The sequence below is a fragment of the Bos javanicus genome, chromosome 13 (genome assembly GCF_032452875.1).
Source record: "Bos javanicus breed banteng chromosome 13, ARS-OSU_banteng_1.0, whole genome shotgun sequence".
In the NCBI taxonomy this organism is placed as follows: Eukaryota; Metazoa; Chordata; class Mammalia; order Artiodactyla; family Bovidae; genus Bos; species Bos javanicus.
In genome coordinates, this window is record NC_083880.1 from 45,826,325 (window position 1) to 45,840,167 (window position 13,843).

The window sequence follows — 13,843 nt, forward strand, 5'->3', positions numbered from 1 at the left end:
TATTTAACTTATACGCAGAGTACATCATGAGAAATGCTGGGCTGGAAGAGCACAAGCTGGAATCAAGATTGTCAGGAGAAATATCAATAACCTCAGATATGCAGATGACACCACCCTTATGGCAGAAAGTGAAGAGGAACTAAAAAGCCTCTTGATGAAAGTGAAAGAGGAGAGTGAAAAAGTTGGCTTAAAGCTCAACATTCAGAAAACAAAGATCATGGCATCTGGTCCCATCACTTCATGGGAAACAGATGGGGAAACAGTGGTTGACTTTATTTTGGGGGGCTCCAAAATCACTGCAGATGGTGATTGCAGCCATGAAATTAAAAGACGCTTACTCCTTGTAAGGAAAGTTATGACCAACTTAGATAGCATATTGAAAAGCAGACACATTACTCTGCCAACAAAGGTCCATCTAGTCAAGGCTATGGTTTTTCCAGTGGTCATGTATGGATGTGAGAGTTGGACTGTGAGGAAGGCTGAGCGCTGAAGAATTATGATGCTTTAGAACTGTGGTGTTGGAGAAGACTCTTGAAAGTCCCTTGGACTGCAAGGAGGTACAACCAGTCCATCCTAAAGGAGATCAGTCCTGGGTGTTCATTGGAAGGACTGATGCTAAAGCTGAAACTCCAATACCTTGGCCACTTCACATGAAGAGTTGACTCATTGGAAAAGACCCTGATGCTGGGAGGGATTGGGGGCAGGAGGAGAAGGGGATGACAGAGGATGAGATGGCTGGATGGCATCACCAACTCGATGGACATGAGTTTGAGTGAACTCCGGGATGTTGGTGATGGACAGGGAAGCCTGGCATGCTGCAATTCATGGGGTCACAAAGAGTCGGACACGACTGAGTGACTGAACTAAACTGAACAGGCACAAAATAAGCATGAACCCTATACCTTACACTTTTAAGGGAAAAAAAAGAACTTAAAATAGATCATGGATTTAAAATAAAACCTTAAAATTTGGGGCAGAAAACATAGGAGAAAATCTTCAGGATTTCAAAACTAGTGAAGCATTCTTTTTTATTTTTTTTAGGTCTGTCATATTTTATTCTTTGTTTTCTTTTTTTTTAATTTTATTTTTAAACTTTACAATATTGTATTGGTTTTGCCAAATATCGAAATGAATCCGCCACAGGTATACATATGTTCCCCATCCTGAACCCTCCTCCCTCCTCCCTCCCCATACCATCCCTCTGGGTCATCCCAGTGTACCAGCCCCAAGCATCCAGTATCGTGCATCAAACCTGGACTGGCGACTCGTTTCATACATAATATTATACATGCTTCAATGCCATTCTCCCAAATCTTCCCATCCTCTCCCTCTCCCACAGAGTCCATAAGACTGTTCTATACATCAGTGTCTCTTTCACTGTCTCATACATAGGGTTATTGTTACCATCTTTCTAAATTCCATATATATGCATTAGTATACTGTATTGGTGTTTTTCTTTCTGGCTTACTTCACTCTGTATAATAGGCTCCAGTTTCATCCACCTCATTAGAACTGATTCAAATGTATTCTTTTTAATGGCTGAGTAATACTCCATTGTGTATATGTACCACAGCTTTCTTTATCCATTCATCTGCTGATGGACATCTAGGTTGCTTCCATGTCCTGGCTATTATAAACAGTGCTGCAATGAACATTGGGGTACACGTGTCTCTTTCCCTTCTGGTTTCCTCAGTGTATGCCCAGCAGTGGGATTGCTGGATCATAAGGCAGTTCTATTTCCAGTTTTTTAAGGAATCTCCACACTGTTCTCCATAGTGGCTGTACTAGTTTGCATTCCCACCAACAGTGTAAGAGGGTTCCCTTTTCTCCACACCCTCTCCAGCATTTATTGCTTGTAGACTTTTGGATCACAGCCATTCTGACTGGCGTGAAATGGTACCTCATAGTGGTTTTGATTTGCATTCCTCTGATAATGAGTGATGTTGAGCATCTTTTCATGTGTTTGTTAGCCATCTGTATGTCTTCTTTGGAGCAATGTCTATTTAGTTCTTTGGCCCATTTTTTGATTGGGTCATTTATTTTTCTGGAGTTGAGCTGTAGGAGTTGCTTGTATATTTTTGAGATTAGTTGTTTGTCAGTTGCTTCATTTGCTATTATTTTCTCCCATTCTGAAAAGCTGAAAAGTGAAAAGCTGCCTTTTCACCTTGCTAATAGTTTCCTTTGTTGTGCAGAAGCTTTTAAGTTTAATTAGGTCCCATTTATTTATTTTTGATTTTATTTCCAATATTCTGAGAGGTGGGTCAAAGAGGATCTTGCTGTGATGTATGTCAGAGAGTGTTTTGCCTATGTTCTCCTCTAGGAGTTTTATAGTTTCTGGTCTTACGTTTAGATCTTTGATCCATTTTGAGTTTATTTTTGTGTATGGTGTTAGAAAGTGTTCTAGTTTCATTTTTTTACAAGTGGTTGACCAGTTTTCCCAGGACCACTTGTTAAAGAGATTGTCTTTAATCCATTGTGTATTCTTGCCTCCTTTGTCAAAGATAAGGTGTCCATATGTGCATGGATTTATCTCTGGGCTTTCTGTTTTGTTCCATTGATCTATATTTCTGTCTTTGTGCCAGTACCATACTGTCTTGATAACTGTGGCTTTGTAGTAGAGCCTGACGTCAGGTAGGTTGATTCCTCCAGCTTCATTCTTCTTTCTCAAGATAGCTTTGGCTATTCGAGGTTTTTTGTATTTCCGTACAAATTGTGAAATTATTTGTTCTAGCTCTGTGAAGAATACCGTTGGTAGCTTGATAGGGATTGCATTGAATCTATAAATTGCTTTGGGTAGTATACTCATTTTCACTATATTGATTCTTCCAATCCATGAGCATGGTATATTTCTCCATCTATTAGTGTCCTCTTTAAATTTGCATAGAAATGAATGAAAATGAAAACACAACAACCCAAAACCTGTGGGACACTGTAAAAGCAGTCCTAAGGGGAAAGTTCATAGCAATACAGGCATACCTCAAGAAACAAGAAAAAAGTCAAATAAATAACCTAACTCTACACCTAAAGCAACTAGAAAAGGAAGAAATGAAGAACCCCAGAGTTAGTAGAAGGAAAGAAATCTTAAAAATTAGGGCAGAAATAAATGCAAAAGAAACCAAAGAGACCATAGCAAAAATCAACAAAGCCAAAAGCTGGTTCTTTGAAAGGATAAATAAAATTGACAAACCATTAGCCAGACTCATCAAGAAACAAAGGGAGAAAAATCAAATCAATAAAATTAGAAATGAAAATGGAGAGATCACAACAGACAACACAGAAATACAAAGGATCATAAGAGACTACTATTGACAATTATATGCCAATAAAATGAACAACGTGGAAGAAATGGACAAATTCTTAGAAAATTACAACTTTCCAAAACTGGACCAGGAAGAAATAGAAAATCTTAACAGACCCATCACAAGCATGGAAATTGAAACTGTAATCAAAAATCTTCCAGCAAACAAAAGCCCAGGTCCAGACGGCTTCACAGCTGAATTCTACCAAAAATTTAGAGAAGAGCTAACACCTATCCTGCTCAAATTCTTCCAGAAAATTGCAGAGGAAGGTAAACTTCCAAACTCATTCCATGAGGCCACCATCACCCTAATACCAAAACCTGACAAAGATGCCACAAAAAAAGAAAACTACAGACCAATATCACTGATGAACACAGATGCAAAAATCCTTAACAAAATTCTAGCAATCAGAATCCAACAACACATTAAAAAGATCATACGCCATGACCAAGTGGGCTTTATCCCATGGATGCAAGGATTCTTCAGTATCCACAAATCAATCAATGTAATACACCACATTAACTAATTGAAAAATAAAAACCATAAGATTATCTCAATAGATGCAGAGAAAGCCTTTGACAAAATTCAACATCCATTTATGATAAGAACTCTCCAGAAAGCAGGAATAGAAGGAACATACCTCAACATAATAAAAGCTATATATGACAAACCCACAGCAAACATTATCCTCAATGGTGAAAAATTGAAAGCATTTCCTCTAAAGTCAGGAACAAGACAAGGGTGCCCACTTTCACCATTACTATTCAACATAGTTTTGGAAGTTTTGGCCACAGCAATCAGAGCAGAAAAAGAAATAAAAGGAATCCAAATTGGAAAAGAAGAAGTAAAACTCTCACTATTTGCAGATGACATGATCCTCTACATAGAAAACCCTAAAGACTCCACCAGAAAACTACTAGAACTAATCAATGACTATAGTAAATTTGCAGGATATAAAATCAACACACAGAAATCCCTTGCACTCCTATACACTAATAATGAGAAAACAGAAAGAGAAATTAGTGAAGCATTCTTAAACATGGCACCAATGACTTCCCTGGTGGCTCAGATGGTAAAACATCTGCCTATAATGCGGGAGACCCAGTTTCCATCCCCGGGTTGGGAAGATCCTCTGGAGAAGGAAATGGCAACCCAATCTAGTACTCTTGCCTGGAAAATCCCATGGACAGAGAAGCCTGGTAGGCTATAGTCCACAGGGTTGCAAAGAGTTGGACATGACTGAGCAACTTCACTTTCACTTTCATGAAAGAAAAAAAAATCAATAAATCTTTTAAGATCCCAGTCCATGATATTTTATTCTAGTAGCTGAAGCTAAGAAACAAAGATATCTACATTTAAGAATCACATAATTTTTCTCCTGAATTCATTCTGAATGTGTACAATTACTACTCTTTAGGGTTTAAATTGATCACGTTACTGTTTTCTTTCTATTAACACCATATATATATTGTTTCCTTTTCTCACTTTCCTTGTACTTTTCCATTAATTATTAATTACTTACTATAATTTTATTTTTTCTTCATTGGCCTGTCTTTTTCACATATTTTTTTAGTGGACATCTTGACAAGATATGCACTCTTGCCTTAGGAAAGTCTAATGAAAAATATAACTTTTAGTACAATCAGAAAAATACAGGACATTCAAATCCAACTCCAACTCCACTGACTCAACTTCTGAAATTCTAACTATGGTGGTTGTATACTTTACTTTACATGCATATATCCCATCAAATATTAATATTATTGTTTTAAGTGCACAATTGTCCAAAAGGGAAATCCAAATATTTCCTTTTCAAAGATTTTTTTAAGCTTTCCCATGTGTTCATATATCCTCTACCTCCTCCAGGGAAAATCTTGGTTCTCTCTTAATAATATACTTTTTAAATCTCTTTTTGAGTAGTTTTTCTGTTGACAAACTCTATCCACTTTCATTTGAAGATGCTGTAACTTAGACTTCATTTTTAAAATGCATTTCTACTTAGCAAATATTTTCAGTTAAAACAACTCTGCCTTGACTAGTTGATATTGTTTTACAGAAATATAATGTGCCTAGGTATAGTTTTCTTTGTACTATTCTTTTCACTACTAAGAAAGCTATTTTACCCTGACAATTCTGAATTGGGTATCAGTGGAAAGTACAAAATTTTAATTTGCTGCATATTTACTTCGCAAAATATTCATTCAAAACATCAGTATTAAATCTAATATAGTTAAATTTAATTTATTGGTTTTATAAACAGAAAGTTAATGTATCATAGAATAATAAATTTAAAATAATTTTCTTCTCAGAAATGCATTTTTATAATTTTTATTGTTATGTATTTTTAGGTGATAGGACAATATTGGAAAAAATACTGTGTATCTTTGTCTTGTTCTATGTTCTTTCATTTCATGATAGGTTGAACATAATAATACTATAAATGAACTCATCCCCAAATTTCTGCTTTTTTTCTTAAATTAATTCCATTCACTTGTTGCTGTTATTATTTTCTTAAGTTCTTTTTTTTTTTTTTTTTACTTTTATTTGCATTTATTTTTTGCGGCATTTATTCCCGGGCCATAAGTTTTTGTTTCTTCAGTTTCTTCTGGGATATCTTTTTCTTCTTTGCAACCTCCTCTTCCGGTTTAGGAACAATCTGTTCTTTTTCAGTAAGGATCATCTCAATGTGGCAGGGAGAGCTCATGTAGGGGCTGATCCAACTGTGAGCTCTGTAAGTCCTGCGCCACATCTTGGGGGCTTTGTTCACTTGGATGTGCTCAATGACCAGACAATCTACATCTGAGCCCTTAAGTTCAGCATCAGTCTCTGCATTTTTGAGCACGTGTAGTAAAAATTCAGCACTCTTTTTGGGCCACCGACCCTGCGTCCAGCCCCACTGTTTGGCCCGTGCACACCTACCAGCTCCACCGTTTTAACCACGGAATGGCACACATTGCTTCTTTAAAGTGACATCCTTCAGATACTTGGTGGCTTTTCGGATATGCATACCCTTTATGGCCTGGGCGGTTTCACAAGTGTTCTTAAAGTGAACACGAAGATTTGAACCTCTTGATTTGCATGATTTTGTGGGGTTTTCTGGGTCAAGTGAATAGCGCACCATTTTTAGGGGTCACCTCAGGCCGCTTACCAGAAAAGGAAGGCTATTTTCTTAAGTTCTTACACCAAATACTTTTCTTATTATTTTGACTATTTCTGGTCTTTGATTTCTAGATTTTCTTTATTTTACACTTACTTCAAGATTTTTAGAGAGAAGTTTATTAGAATATATTCAACATGTTTTTGGATTTATTATTACATTTTATTCTTCATACGTAGGGCTTCCCAGGTAGCGCAGTGGTAAAGAACCCACCTGCCAATGCTGGAGACATAAAGAGATTTGGGTTCGATCCCTGGATCAGGAAGGTCCCCGGGGAGAAGGAAATGGCAGCCCACTCTAGTATTCATGCCTGAGAAATCCCATGGACATAAGAGCCTGGCAGGCTCAACACAACTGAGCACACACACATGCATGCATAGGTAGTTAGTATAATTATTATCAAAGTTACAAGTGAGTCTATTTTCTACTTTGATTAGTTATTTTGTATTTTCTTTGCAGTCTGCTGCTGCTGCTAAGTCGCTTCAGTCGTGTCCGACTCTGTGCGACCCCATAGACAGCAGCCCACCAGGCTCCCCCGTCCCTGGGATTCTCCAGGCAAGAACACTGGAGTGGGTTGCCATTTCCTTCTCCAATGCATGAAAGTGAAAAGTGAAAGTGAAGTCGCTCAGTCGTGCCCGACCCTCAGCGACCCCATGGACTGCAGCCTTCCAGGATCCCCCGTCTAGTATAGAACATATTTCAAAAAGTTTAAATTGCCTTTAATTACCATCTAATCTGGGCTTCCTTGGTAGATCAGCTGGTAAAGAATCCACCTGCAATGCGGGAGACCTGGGTTCTACCCCTGGGTTGGGAAGATCTCCTGGAGGAGGGCATGACAACCCGCTCCAGTATTCTTGCCTGAAGAATACCATAGACAGAGGAGCCTGGCGGACTGCAGTCCATAGGGTCCCAAAGAGTCAGACGCAACACAGCACAGCACCATCTAATGTATTTTGACATAAATTCGACATTGTTGTTAATCTTTATGTTTTAAAAAATATAACATCAATATAAAGAAAAAAGCACAGGGAAATATTAAAAAAAATCTTGAGTTTACAATTTAGAAAATCAATTTTTAACTATATATTAATGATAACTGTACTTCAACCAGCCCAACATTTATTTTATTTTACCTTCTATTTGCACTGTCCAGTATTTTCAAATGAAAGTAAAGTCAGTGACATAGAAAGTATTTTTGTTTTTTTATTTTTTTCCCCAGGATTTAATGGTAATACATCCAGTACAGCATTTTCCAAACAGGATTCCTTAAATCACTAGTCCCTTGAGATGCTACTCAAGTAAATATTCCGGGACAACTCAACTGGATGCTTTAGTAACATCCCACTTCTCTCTCCTCATTCTTCCCTTCTCTTTCATGGTATGTTTTATTTTCCCTAGGGATGAGATGAATATGTGTCTAGGTTTCCATACCTCAAGTTTCATATCTATAATTGTGATTCCTTTATCATTTACATGGATGACTTATCCAACAGGCTGGGTTTCCAGTTTCTTGACCAGCTTGCCTCTGAGATTTTCCTTCACCCATTCAGTTAGCTGCTGTAAGTTCACAAGAGCAGCTCAGAGCTGGACATAATAAGGGCTCTAAGTGTTTGTGATGCAGGTGGAGGCACTTAGTAGAGGAAATGGCTTCCTTTCTTGGCTTGTTTTGTCCTCTGGCTGACTCCAGGCTCTGCCTCTGGTCTGTGGTTGCGGCTTAGCAGGTTTGAAGACTGACCAGCTCTCCCCAGGCATCCCAGACAAGCTCTGCTGCTTCTCCCAAAATGCTCAGTTCCTGGCCACCTACCGATTCACACGATGAAACTGAGCCTAGTAATGTCCTTACATTGTCTCCTTTTTCCTTTAAGTGAATCATTTTCTCGGTTTTCTGAATTCAACATTAAGGCTGAAATGACAAGACGGAAGGAGCAGAAACCCTAATACTACAGTATATATTTCATTGGTTCTTATAATTAATATTTTACAAGTAATTTTCTATGATTTAGAGTATTTTGTCTAAACTATTACAGGCATGCTTTTAATACTTTCTTTTTCCTTTTTGAGAATGTTTTAATTTGGAATTAAAGAACTGCTATTAATCATACAAGTCTTCAAACTTTATAGTAAAATACAAATACAAAATGCAAAAACATTCTTGTTTTTTCATTTTTTCATTGTGGTTAAATACACATAACATAAAATTTATCATTTTAACCATTTTCAGGTGTACAGTTTTGTGTAAATACAAGAATCCTGTTGTCTGACTAAACTGTTTCATTCTTGAACTCGGCATTGAATATAAACAATCAAGTTGAAAAATATTAACTCTGTCATTTAATAAACTGCTTTTAAAATAATTTGATACTAAATGTAATTGACTAAAATTTTTTCACTAATGATGACAGTGACAACTCATCTTCACCAAATTACTCTTAATTTACCAAGACCACCTCAAAGGGGAAAAAAGATTTTAAAGTAAATGGAACAGATAGCCATCATTACACTACCTTAATTTTAGTTTTTTATTTACAGAAAAGAATGTTAAAATGTTGAGAGTATTCTGTGTGAGATCTTCTAATATTCAGTCCTTCAACTTACAGGTAAGACCCTTATATATATCTATGTTTTTTTCTTTTGCTGATATTTATTTTTGTCTGGAATGAATTTTTTCATTTGGTTTTATTTTGGGTCAAATGTAACAGGAATATTCAGAAATCAATTTTATTTCAATAGGGCAAACCTGTGAAGAAGATAACTGCCATCTTCAGATTATTCATGAATCATAATCTAATCTCAGGATCTATCACTGATCTTAGACCTCTTTTTATCCCCATCACTTAGCAACTTCTTTGCTGTTCCTTCCCCCAGTGGCTTCAGGGTATTTCTACTTTGTAGTTCATGCATCCTCTAAATGTTCTCTAGTAACCACACTGCTATTTTGTTTTTCCTTTTTTAAAGTGCAGATGTATTAACCACACCATCCCTCCCCAAACTCACAGGGACTGAAATATTTACATATCAACAACTCCTCCGGTCATGATTATGTATTATGTCTAAGAATTTATATATCTACTTAAACATTTGAGACAAAATAAATAATTTTAAATTTTTGGAATCTTACAGTTTACAAAGCATCTTTACTTGCACTAGTTCATGTAGTTTTCAATACAGTCCCTTAAACAATGTGCTACCAATAGTCCCCATTACACAGAGAGACTAGGAATGGCCTCTTCAGACAGAAAACGAAGGGTCTGTGGATTAGTAAATTTGTCGAAGACATCTCGACTACAACACTAGGAAATAAAGGCTCAAATATTTTTCAGACAAGTGTTTCCTCTTTCCTCTGTGAGATGGTAAAGGAAATTAAGGGCCAAATACAACTGAGTGAGAAAAGTAGGTCAAATCTTTCATCTCTACCATACAGTTGCCATCAGCCTCATCATGACTACTGGTGCTGGCCGACAGGTAGTGGGTATTTACCTGTGCCAGGATCTGTGCCATGGAGTCTGCAAGCATTCCTGGTGCAATGGGTACAAACACACTTTAAGATAATGAGTGAGGATCAGAGAAGGAAAGGAGATAGTGCAAGAATGAAAGTGAAAGTCATTCAGTTGTGTCCGACTCTGCAACCATGGTTCATGCAACCTCTTTTGAACTCTATACAATCCATGGAGTTCTCCAGGCCAGAATACTGGGGTGGGTAGCCTTTCCCTTCTCCAAGGGATCTTCTCAACCCAGGTCTCCTGCATTGTAGGTGTATTCTTTACCAGATGAGCCACAAGGGAAGCCCCAAGAATACACAGGTAGTAAACAAAAGAGTAGGGACTTGAGTGAGGGTATTTGCTGCCATAATTCTTGTTCCTAATCTATATGTTTAAATGCTACAGAGTCATAAATCAATAGAGATTGCAAAATTAAAATGATAGTATAAAAATTTAAGAACTTTGCCTGATCATAAGTTCCAATCAATAGACTATCTGTTTAGTTTTTGTTGTTGCTTTTGTTGTTGCTGTTCAGCTGCTAAGTTGTATCCAACTCTTTGTGACCCCATGGACTGCAGCACGCCAGGCTCTTCTGTCCTCCACTATCTTCTGGAGTTTGCTCAAATTCAAGTCCATTGAGTCAGTGATACGATCTAACCATCTCATCCTCTGCTGCCCGCTATCTCCTTTTGCCTTCAATCTTTCCCAGCATCAAGATCTTTCCCAATGAGTATCTGTTTATAAAGAGAGTGAAACCAAAGGTGATGGGGTGGAGAAGGGGAGAGAAAATTCAGATGGATTACCAAAATAAATAAATGTATATAAGTCATCAATTGCTTAGGATATTTTAACAAATTCCATTATTTTAATTTTCCAAAGTTTTGTAATTATGCATGTATTTGTGTGTGTTTCCTAGTTTTACAAGTGGGCTACTATCCATCACTCTTGATAGCATTCCTATTCCTTGGGTAGATATTTTACCTGCCTCATATTTGAGAATACTAAACACTAAATGAATTGCTGCATTGCTCCCCCTACATCACAGAAAAGAGATATTTCCTACTAAAATCAAAATATGGAAAAAGAGCATGTCAGACAACCAGCAGAATATGTGTTCCTAAAGTTATGGAAAATCTGAAACACAGACATTTTGTTTTCCAACATTCTGAAATAGGCACATATGACCCAGTACACACACTGAGATTATGCAGAAATATATTTCAGGACAGAATAAGGGGAGTAAGAGAACACTGCATGGTGATTCTATTGTCTGAAAAGACTTAAATTCTGAAAGAACCCCAGACACTTCTAAAGGTGGAACGTGGTTTTAATCTAAATTCTTCTGTGCCCATAGCAATGTTGTTCCATAATTTAATATTTTTTACTCTCTTTACAGAGAGAATTAGAAATAAAGCCCTCATATATTTCTTCATCAAAATTAATTATAAGAGAACATGTTGTGACTCTAGATGACCATAATTTTCATTATAATTTCACCATGTTGCTCAATTCTCCACTGGGAAATAGTCCTTGTACTATAGGCAAACCTTCAAGTTCCAAAAATGAGGATGGAATAGCAGAGTTGTGTGCATGTATTCTGTATATTGAATAAAGATTTCAGACAAGGAATTAATACTTATGCATGTTCAAACGTATTTCTAAGTTCCACCATTAGCCTGTGATGATTTATTTATTGAGAACAGACACACATGTATGTACATTTATAGCTATACCCATATCCACATAATCTGAAATACTTAGAACAAAAACATGATGTACATGGTTATGTAATTTAAATGTTCTGGTTGTGGCATCAATAAAGAGGCCTGGGAGAATCTTCTGCAGCTAAATACTGGACAGAAGGCTTCTGAGAAATCCAGGGCTTGCTGTCAGAAAGCAATTAAGCTGAAGAAATTACATTAGCGGAGAGCAGATGCCATATTCAACGCAGTCGCCTATTTTTCATGCGGTTGGGGCTCTCTGGTCCTTTATTTCCCAATAAACAAAAGACTGACAAACACCTGTCCCTTCTACAGTCAGGTGAAGTTGTTTATTTGAAGAGTAGGTAGACACCGCAGACAATGTCACCCAGCTCTTTCCTAGTCTGTTTGTTCCTGATTAAGGAAGAGAAAATCAAGGAACTTGGAATGCTTATCTCTTTTAAGACTGAGCTTCACTGACATCCTCAAACAATTTTTACATGGTCTTTTTTATTCTAAAATCATTCCAGAGTGGCACATGCTTTGGCAACTAACACAGTTCAATGGTGACAACCAAATTTTCTAGCCCACTTGTGCTTCCTGTCAATGAAACAAGCTGTGTTTTCTTTTCTTTCCACTTTGAAGAAATCATAACATGAGCAAAACACTGAACAGAACCAGACAGAATTATGCTTTTAGTTATGACAGAAATCGTATTTTTCTAAAACAAAAAAATGGCTGACATAATTTTCTTACATAATAAATCTGTGAAAGCCAAATTGGATGTACATTTTCTGAAATTTTGAAATTCACCATCATCAGGGTTCTGAATTTTTAATTTTTTTTCATCAAGCCATATTTTTACTTTTCAGATTTGTCATTTTTGCACCTTCTCTACAGAAATGTGTAGATGACTTTATCTCCTCTTTGACACTTTTAAAATGCCTTTCTGTTTTTCAATTTAAGGATTCATTTCACCATATGGTCTGTTTAGCCTGATAAACCCTCCTGCACATTATGAGGTGAGCACGGCCGTGGAACACCATTCGTGCTGCTGTGGTGAAGGTTATGCGAGTGTTTTTATGTGTGCTGACCCCTCCTCCAATTCCAGGAATTTATCACTTGAGCCGTCAATTTGTTTCAAACCTGCAACCTGGCACAGATGAACTCTGCCATTATGCCTGTTGCCCAAGAGATTACTTTAGGTCACAAATGTGATGGTTTTATTCAAATTCATTCTCAGGGAAAGTTGAAATAAAGCAAACATCAATGTTACTTATTCATGATATCACAAGTAAAAACAGCAATATTCCCTCTAATTAAAATGGAATTAAGCATAAAATATTTCGAAGAGCCCCACTGGTTGTGTGTAAATTCAATGTAACAACACACATGCACACACACAGAGCACACTCTGAGGTCGATGGCTGGGTGGAGACATCGCTGCCTACAAAGAAAATACTTCATTTTTGTGTGAATTTAATTTCCAGCAGAGTTTTCCTGCTATTGCATTGCTAGATTTGCACCTCTTGTCAGATTTTGTTTTTACTCATGTTCATGTGACTTAAGTCATAAATACACACCATCTAAAAATGTTGTAAAATGCGATACACAGTGAGAAGAAAAGCAATAAAATGCTTTTGAAAATATTCTGCCAACCACCTCACTCTCAGTATCCTGATCCCCTTTTAAGGTATTTCTTCTCTTCTCTTTAACACAGACACACATTCCCTCCAGCATCCGCCAAACAGTATATTCTGCCACCTGGAAAAGTTCCACCATCCCGTTTACTTATTCTCCCTGGTTTTTAGAGCCCAGCACTTTATGAAGATGGATCACCCATGAATTATAACCACTCACTTGTTCTCTAATCTATTGACCGTTATTTCACACTAGTATATGCCAGACCCTCTTCTCGGTGATCCTTCAATAATCATATGTTCTGGAAAGGAGGAAAAAATGCAAAAATAATAGCTTATCTGAAATATTTTCTGTTTTTACTTCATTAAACACAGTGACAAATAAAACATAAACTAGTATTTCCCCATCTGAAATAAAAATTTGGAAGACTTAAGCAAAAGCTGTTTTCCAATTTGAGAAGCAGCATTATTCTATCCGTGTTACAACTATGTCCGTTTTTATAATTTCTCATTAGTTGATTTCTTTTTATTTGCAGCACTTTCTGCATAAGATTGAAATAAATCAACA

The 13,843-nt window shown here is 36.9% G+C and overlaps 1 long non-coding RNA gene and 1 pseudogene across 1 annotated transcript in view; one reads left to right on the forward strand and one right to left on the reverse strand.

Moving 5' to 3' along the window:
- The window catches only part of LOC133258846 (uncharacterized), a 32,197-nt gene extending 19,206 nt beyond the window's left edge, over positions 1 to 12,991 (forward strand). The window contains exons 2-3 of the long non-coding RNA XR_009740177.1: positions 8,986 to 9,053; positions 12,602 to 12,991. This is a non-coding gene — a long non-coding RNA (uncharacterized LOC133258846). The remainder of the gene's footprint in view (positions 1 to 8,985; positions 9,054 to 12,601) is intronic.
- On the reverse strand, positions 5,612 to 6,476 carry LOC133258845 (large ribosomal subunit protein uL22-like; annotated as a pseudogene).
- Positions 12,992 to 13,843: the final 852 nt, after the last annotated feature.